The sequence below is a fragment of the Rhea pennata genome, chromosome 2, assembly GCF_028389875.1.
Source record: "Rhea pennata isolate bPtePen1 chromosome 2, bPtePen1.pri, whole genome shotgun sequence".
Taxonomy (NCBI): domain Eukaryota; kingdom Metazoa; phylum Chordata; class Aves; order Rheiformes; family Rheidae; genus Rhea; species Rhea pennata.
Window position 1 is genome coordinate 47,662,791 of NC_084664.1, and position 9,682 is coordinate 47,672,472.

Sequence of the window (9,682 nt, forward strand, 5' to 3'; positions counted from 1 at the left end):
GGAATGTATCAGATTTTTTAACATTGGAGTTAGGTAATTTTCCTGGATGCACACAGAGCTTTTTTATTTTTTTATATATTTTTTTTTAACAGCCTGAATTTAACTGAGCTACTCAATTGCTCATGCACTTTTTGAGGCATAATTAATGTCATTTAGGGAAGTGATTTCTCCAAGGCACTCAGCATCAGCTTACCTGCGTCCCCATGGGAATTGCTGGGAGTTTCATCAGCGACACAGGAGCAGAACAGTGCTCAGCGCTTCCCTGAGATGCGGTGTGCAGATGTCTGTATTTCACATTGCATCTGCAAAATGGGTCCCCCCAGGTAATCCTATGAAATAGCAAACAAACAAAGAGGCAACAGCCTTCAATCCTGGAGTGAAACCAAGCAGATGCCATGTTAAATATATTTACCTTAGTAACCTGAGATAGGGGGCTGTTGGAGAGCAAAAAACAGATCTGTAAAACTCAGTGTAGTGTTCCTTAGTTTCACCACAATGGCAAAGCCCCCAGAGCTCCTCAGGCCAAAGTTAGATTTAAGTCTAAACACCTCAATGTGTTAGGATACCCCCAGGATACAAGGCAGGGAGGGAACATTCGGGCCTATGGGGCTCACCAGATGCGGCAACGTGGGGCTCAGTTTCATGGCTGCAGGGACAACCATGCTGTGATCTCCTTGTGACGACCTCCATGGCCGTGTGAAGGACACCCCTTCTCCAGAACTAGCAGCACTCGCTGTCTTTCAGCCGTGCAATACCAGCAGTGTCTTATGGTCCCTGCTTTCCCAGTTCCCCCCAGTCATGCCAGGCGTTTAGGGAGAGAGCTCCCTTAACAAGCCTGCCCTCCTCTTGGTGTTGACTTCTTGTCACTCTGGACACAGTTCGCCTACGTTCACCCAATTTACACTAGTTCCCTCGGGTCAGGCTTTGCAGCCGAACAAGCGGAAGATGCATGTTTCTACATATGGGAATGAAAAACGAAAACATGGCTTTATGCTGAAATGGTGTGAAATTAGGAGGTATATACAAGGTAGATTTCATTTAACTTTGACATTTTGGTTACTTAATCAATGTATCTATCAAACTTGGAGCTAGATTTTACAGAATCCAATCGCTAGTCTGGAAGCTCGATAGCCTTGGAGGATTATAAAGTTCCCATTTGAATACTCCCACTCCTGACCAAACCTGCCAGAGATGATCAGGATTTACAGACCTGGTGGCAGTTACAGTGAGATACTGAGATTTAAAAAAAAAAAAAAAAAAAAGAGAGAGAGAGAGAAGACACAAGAAAACAAAAAAGACTTAGGTGTTATTAAGATATTATCAGCTTTCTGGCACCTTTTAGGCTTTTGCCTGTCAACAGCACTCTGGAAATGTTCACATAATCTATGCTGCATAAGACCTGCTAGGAAGTCACAGAAGTGATCAGTCACAGAGGCTGTCAGACACCTCTTAAAATCCACTTGAAACTATCAAACTATCAACTACAAAACCTGGCATAGCACAGACATCAAACACCAGAGGTATAATTAAACGTAGGCCTGATCCTGCATTCCTACCATACTCAAAAAAAAAAAAAAAATGATTCTAGCTAATTTTGGGCAAGCATGAGCTACAGAATGAAGCGTTTCCTTTACGAGGCTCCCTCCACTTACTTAACTTCTCCTTCCTCCACCCTTCTGATGCATAGCACCTTATTTCTCCATTTCTAGCTGATAGACACCCAGGCACGGACCGTGCTCTGCTTGCGTGCAGCTCTCCAAAAGTCGTGCAACACTCTCTCCATCAGGTTATGCATCTCCTTCCTCAGTGACTTCTCGCTACATCATTCCCCTGGTGCCAGTTTCCAGGTTCCTCGCATGACTTTGCTTGCAGGCTCAGCCCAGACCTTTCTCCTCTCTACAGCTTTTATTTCTCTCTCTCCTTGCCCTCAGACCTCAGTTGCACTGCCCTCAGTGCTGCACAACTGCAACAACCTGCCCAGTCCCCAGCTGCCCAGTGCTCACATCCTTCTCCTTTCAACCTGTTTTCAGAGCTTCTCTCCTTCCTTCCATCCCTGCTTCTCCAGTACCTCACGAAGCACTTGTCCTACAGCTTGTGTCATCTAAATTCGACAGGCTGTAGGACAGGAGATAAATCTTGCAGTTTACCAAGATCTCGCAACCCCGTTCTCCATTAAAGCTGCTACTTACCAGAATAAACCCAGACACATGTAACAGTACTTGCAAGAGTAGAGTCTGCAGTTGTGAAAATATTTCATAAATTAAGTGCCGTGTGCTAATAATCTGTTAGGTTTTGTAAATGTAAATAAATAGATGAGCTACTTATACATTTACAAAACAGCAACTATTTTAACATTGATGCTTAATAACTATGAAATTGTTTTGTTGAAATCTCTCTGCTTGCAAACAAGCAATTATTTCCAATGTTCTACAATAAATCTCATGAAGCGATTAAGAGAAAACAACCGCTTAAACCATTAGCTTTGATGAGAATAGATGACACCACCTGATTATACTTCTGAAACAGGCTGCATCTCAAGCAAGAGCAAGCGTTGCCTGCACATGAAAGCAAACATTTTGGATATCAGTAAATATGATAGCTCTGACTTCTGAGGATGAGTAATGGGGGAGAAGGGCAGTGCTTTCACTTACATGTCTACACTGCTGTTTCAAGACTCCATTTGATTTTTTTATTTTTATTTATTTTTTTTTCAAGGGAACAGACTGCTTTGGCAACCGGAGCGGTTTCACTGAACTGTAAACAGGCAAAGCTTGAAAGCTTGTCATTGAATCTCCCCATTAAAAATGGGCAGAAACAACAGGCACCTACACACACACACACAGTATACATTGCATCGTTCAGATTATTCAGCTACTAACTCAGAGATGGCAAAATAAACCTTCATCAGGCAGACTGTTAGCATATGTAAAGGAAGAAGATGGCAGTTGTAAGGAGAGCCACTCTACAAAGTACAGTGAAACACTTGATTTTTTTTCTGCAGCATGAAAGGCATAGGCTCCCCGAAATGCCTTTCACCCCATGGGTCACTGGCATGGGCAAGCGCCCTCAGTGCCTCTCATACAGGCAGGCTTCAGTGTTTGCACCATAAAATCGTCAAATACCTTCATACGGCAAAGCTCGATGCCCACTGCCGCTGGCGCTTGCTGCTTCTCCAGGCTGATAGCCTTTGGGCTCGGGACCGTGACGTTACGTGCCCAAGCCTGCGTGGGAAAGAGCAGAAGGGCATTTCACAGCATCTTCTCTGCAGGGGTGATATAGCAGTTTAGAAATCAAATGGCAATTTCACAGAAAATGATTGATTTTCTCTGTAAAGTGGCACACTGGGAAAGAAGTTCTCTGTTGACCTGTGATCGAAGGAAATGGAAGATCACAGAGGAGAAATCAAATCTGCTTTTCTGTCACCTAGTTCTCTTTATGCAGCTTTAAACTTTCAGGCCAAATAAAGGAAAGTTTCAGGTTAGCTTAAAGAAGAACATGCAAGATCCAGAGGAAAATCTTCCTAAGGAAGCAGAGGGGCTGCAGTTTGAGGACAAACCAGCAGACAAAGGTGGATCCCCTTGTAATTACAGAGAAAGGCACAGCTGAGTTAAACTATGTGCACCATAGGGTATATCTCTCATCAGATATTGCCAAATTCTCTAATGCTGATTTTCTGTGATGCTGAGCAGATGCATTCAACTTCTTTACAAGCCGGAGGCACCAAAACTGTAATTCATACTGTGAGTTTGTTCCTGCATGGAGACAACACATGTTTTTTTCAGGCAGGATTTGGCAAGGATCTGTGAAATAACTGCTTTCAGAGAGGTCACATGCAGAAAAGCCTCTACTCCAGCAGTGTAACTGCCTTCTATCCTGATCCTCAGGAAATAAAAAAAAAAAAAAAAAAAAAAAAAAAAAAATAAAAAGAGAGAGAGAGAGAGAAAGAAAGTTCTGTAAAATAGCTATGTCTCCCCTAAGATAGATGAATCATACTGCTTTTCAACAGAGCAGCAGGTTGCCAAGGGACCCTCTTCAAGGTTATTGCTTTGAGCACCTGAAAAAAACAAAACAAAACAAAAAATACCCACCACATTTAAAGGTTTACTGCTACTTAGAAATAAAATGAGGAGGGGGATGAAAATAGAAGGATGAAAACTTGACTTAGCTGTCTGTAAGATCACACTACCCAGGGAAATACGAAGCAAATTATATAGCACAATCGAAGTGATATGAAATAGGTTTTAACTGAATTTAACAGAATTGTTTAACCTCTCCTTCCAATCCCACTCCCTCCAAAACTCCCAAAGCTGGATTCATCCAAGGTTTGACTTCAACATTAACAGCTTTCGCCAGAGGATTTTACCCGTGGGAATGAATTTGAGACACAGCAGTAAGCGCTACAGTGCGAAAGGTTGGCTCTCTAGTGTGTACCTTGATTAGATTACAGCAAATAATTCAAACCATTGCCTGCATTCACACTGCAAGCTAAATCCACTTTCTCCGCTGATTACCTCACTTGGGTTCTGATTTCGTGCTCAAGGTTACTGCCACGAAAGTGCATATTAACTTAATCCAAAAAATCAAATTATTCACAAGCAGTGATTTTCAGTTCATCATGGAGAGTAGCTATGTATGAACTCTAATTCTACAAATGGGCCTTGGGTATTCGAACAGAAATGAGTCTGCTAAAGCATGTCAGCATTTCCACTTAACCCACACACTCTTCCCTAAGGCGAGGGGACAGATGTAAGTAAAAGCTTACTGACAGAAAAGCTGGGGACTGCATTGGTGGGAAACAGGAGAACAGACAGTCAGTCCCTTGCTATTTGCACAACTGCCCTTCCCAGTTGTATCACACACATCTTTGTGGGTACTTCCTGTGGGGAGGGGGGTAGCAGGCTGTATTAGTTGGAGACTATCAGTCTTACTGCACCCCTTTACTGCCCGACACCATACCTTGCTGCAATACACGCTACAATCCAGCTCCTAGAGCAAACTGCCAGCTTTGTATGTGTTTGTTTTGCACACTTTGTCACACTTCAAACAGAGCAGAGCTCTATAAATTGAAAAAAAATCCTGTTACTGGTGTGTTTTATTCGTGTCATGAAGGGTAAATGTAATTCACTTAAATTGTTCCACCAGAAACCGCATGCTTTCTGCAGAACTGACAAATATGTGAAACCAAGGTCAGCGTTTTTACATGCATTTTTACAGCTGTTATACGCCATCAAGTGTGTTACATGAATCATGTTATCCTATGTGACACACTATGGTGTGTAACAGTGCAGAACAACTCACTGCAGGTAAGTGCTGTTCATTAATGCAATTAATACGTAACATCTGTACACTGAAGGGCGTAGGAGCTAATTATTAGAAGACACAAGACAAAGGTAATGCTTAGAATTATGAAATAGAGGCATTTCTAAAACAGGGGCATTTCCATGTGAAACTTCAAGGAGCGAGACGGGCATTAATCAGAATGATCCCAGCCAAGCGGTACAGCTACGACCACGCAGCACTCCTAAAATGAACCAACCGCACCACCGCCTCGTGTTACTAGGGCAGGGAACAGCCCTCTATTAGCCACTAAATACGAAGCACCATAGGAGCGGGCCAGCAATTTCTTTTATAAAACAGCTGTCTCGGTTTCGCAGGGGAGCCACAGGGAACGGCACTTTACAGCTTACAGACACGGGGTTGACCCTTCTCTGATGCCTTCGGCTGCTCCGCACCAGGCCAGCAGCTCAAAAGCAGCAGCAATCTCATTTCCTTGCTTGGGGATTAGCAGGTTCAGTGCTGCCTCGTCTTACTGGGGCAGCTGGATCGATCGCACCAGGTCAGCCTTCCTCGCGCTTTATGTTGTGAGTAAACTTTCCCTCGGCCATCTGAAGGCCTGATCCAGAGGAGCACGATTTTCAGAAGATTTGCCCAGGATATGACCTGTAGAGCTGTCTTCCCTATGCTGGAAGGTTTTATACACCCAGAATCGTCACCGGGGTTTTGCCACTCGTTTCTCATTTCTCAATCAAGTGCTTTTTTGGACATCTTCTATTCGATTATGCTACACTTCATGTCTCAGAGTTGCAGCTGACTATGAAATACTACATGAGCACAGAGGTTGAGAGCTGGCTTTTTAGAATTTAATGCAAACCCCATCATTTCAGGAAAAGCTCGGACCATGTCAGACCAAAACATGAAATCTGCCTTGAGGGAGGATGGGGGAGGAAGCTGAAAATCTACATAAAATCTCCTGTCATCCCTTCAGCTTTCTAGAATAATATTTGTTATATGCTAAGCAAATAAATCACATTTTTCCACATCAAGTCAAAACAGCAAAGGAAAATATTTATAAATGCTAGAGCAGTGATGTTTAAAAGTACAGATTCAAGGAAATAAATTCTCCTTGTTTATCATCAATGACTGCAATTAAGATGTCAAGTGATGGATGAGTGCTTTCATTTTCTCTTCCTGCTGTCATTTTACCTTCAACTTATATTGTATGCCTGCCGCTGTTTATTCATCTACTCTTACACAACCTCTGAGACTGGATATTAATCAAAAATATTTATTTTTCAAAGCAGTCATGTTGTGAAGGCATGGATACAGCTTCCACTTAACCTTACATCATCCTCCAAAGCAGAGTGTTAATGATGTTAAAAACAACCCTTTTCCCCAAACCAGAACAGCCTGAGGAAGGAGTAATGCATGTTCCTGGATATGCAAAACCTTAGCTTAGTATTACCTTGCCCAGGGCACTCATATTCACAAATACCTGCAGAAAATGGGCTAAATATGAAAGAATTGCTTGGAGTCAGCATCTCTCCTAATCACTTGTTCTGGGCAGCTCCAGGTACGCTCAGGTTCCCAGGGGATGCACTGGTCTACATTAGCATTTTGCCAGAGAACGTAAGGCAGGAAGAGCTGCATGACAAGTTTCCTGCTAAAATGGTAATAGAGGACAAAATAAACCCACTTACACTCAGTTTTAAAAACACTCAGGCTTTCTGCTGGATCCCTCATGACTTCCAGGCATCACAGGGCAAAATGCCTCAAGTACAGGCCTTTTTCCAGTGCAAGGACACAGACAGGGCTACGAGAAAGGCACAATTTTGAAGTATTATTCATTGCCAGGGGAGAGTAATACTTTGTTTTCTCTCTGCGCTGAAACAGGTACGCAATTCACAGCAGGCCCCAGCTCCTTTTGAAAGCTTTGTCACTGGTAGCAGAGCTATCAAAAATTTCCTTAGATCACAAAATAGACTGAAGCATAGGTAGGATGCTGTCCTACGGGATTCAGGCTCCTATTAACATGTTCAGCTCCTCTTCCTTTGATAAATCATCTAGAGGTAACATGGAATAAAAGCTTTTTGGTTGCTGTGTGGAACTATGTTCCTTGACAGCTCTAAAATTTCAGTCGTCAGGCATAGCAACAATACAAGACAGATACCCACCTGCAAGACAGTCTTTGGTTTACTCTTTCAGAGGAATTACCCCATGCCACAACACAAGAAGCTGCAGAGCCACCAAAGACGATAGAAGTTGATATTTGCCCGATTTTGTCTGGTGTCACCTCCTCCTCCCCCACCCCCCCTACACACACTCCCCCGAATTTAGGGATTGTCTTGGCGCCTCTGATTTTGACAGGCCACAACCCATTTTAGCCGCATGCTGTGGGAGCAAAGAATAAATACTCAACTCCAGCACTTTCGATAAGATCTTAAAAGCACTTCTGCAAGCATCTTTAGTGTTGCTCCTAAGAACAAACTTGTAGGTGGTCTTAAATCATCTGGCGTCATTACACTTCTGAAGAATTTCACTCCTTGAAATAAATTCAGCTTGTTCTCCTTTTGCACAAAGTCTCTTCATTAGTCACAAGGGCAGAAAAAAGGGAGACAAGGCATGCAGAGAAAATTAGATATGAAATACTTCATACGTCTTCTAAAGCCTGATGGAAGAACAGGTCTAATAAATGTGTATGTGCCAGTCTAGGCTGCAGTACTCTGAACTCACATCAACAGATATCACGCATCTTGCCCTGCGTTTGTTCAACAGAAAATGCTTACCTTCAGAATGCAAGTCTTTACCTAGAGCTAAGAAAACCTGTGTCCTTAGTATCCAAGAATTCTTGATAACCACAGAGAGAAGTGGTATGACCTTCACACTACAAGGAAAATGAGATCAATACCTACCTTGTAAGAAGAAGGAAAAAAAAAATCATATGGAAAAAAAATCATATGGCTCACATCCAGCATGCATTTTGAAAGTACAACTGCAGGGACTATTAGTCCTGCAATAGAAAGTTTAAAGCTAGACAAATGAAAGGAAACATAACAACAGTAGGAAGGATTTTTTTTTTCTTTTAGTGGAAATTTTTTGGTAATTAACACACTACATCTATGTAGGGAATTTCTATATGAATACATTCACACTTATACAGCCATTTGCTGTAAAAGAAGTAAAGGTGCTGGTTACGCAATAGTCAGTTGGAGGTTTCTTTTGCAGTTTTAAAGTTAAGTCAAAAGCTTTCAATTGATGATTTTTCCTTGGAGAGTTAAAAAAAAAAAAAAAAAAAAAGTCTTTTTCACCTCATTCTCCTTTTCACCCAAAATGAGCTAAATTCCTTCAACAGTCCTTCAAACTCAACCTTTTCCTACAGATCTCCCTTTGAGCTCCTATTTCATTCTTAGTGTTTAACAAAGCATCCACTAAAAGTAAACTCAAAAGATAAATTTTTAGGAGATATTGCTGCAATCCCAGAACTTTCAGCTGAGAAGCCAAGTAGCAGAAAGTGCATCACTGCCTAATGATCTCCTAATTGATAGAGATCCTGGATTCTCATTTAAGTCAACAGACATTTAGTAACAAAGCAATTAGAACAAAAGAGACATTACACTCCAGAGAGTTATTAAACCATACCATAGAGGTATCTAACAGGCTTTGGCTCTTGCCCAGGCAAGTAGCTCCCTAACTTATCTGCCTTACCCCAGTAGCAGCAGCAGCGGTGTCCTTGCTCCTGCAGTGACCCCCAGAGCTCACTCTCTTGTACCCATGATATTGTTTCCATAAGGGCAAGGAGCGGTGTCTTCAGGGGAAACACATTTGTGCTGAATTATCCCATAAACCAGAGCAGGATAGCAGGGTAGGCATTTGGGCACACCCTGACTTCTATGCAGTCAATAGTAAGCACACTTGAAATGTTATAACTTTTTAGATCTCTTGTGTTATCAGAAGATTGAACAGCAAACACCTCTTCAGGAAATGGCAGCTATCCTGAACAGGTGACAAGCTGCACTGATTAGCAATATCATGGCCAAAATACGGTATTGTGCTGTTGTTCAGCACTCTACATTTAAATCACATTTTCAATTTATCTGCGTCCAGCTAACTGGATGCAGGTAACAGGACATTCAATGGTTCACACTTCCATATCATGTTCTCTAATGATCTCTCCTAATCTACTACAAACCATCAGCTATATACAGCGACTTTAAGATGGCTTGCAGTTTTTTAAAGCTATTACAAAAAATTCAAAACATCTTCAGTGAGGTATTTTGACTGAGGCACACCATAATAAGCACAAGGACATCAGATTTCAACTAGGTAGTATTAGTAAGCTAATACTAGAAATACTAGAAAGCTCTTATTTACTTTAGATATTTGATGTCTTGTCATGAGGCTGCAA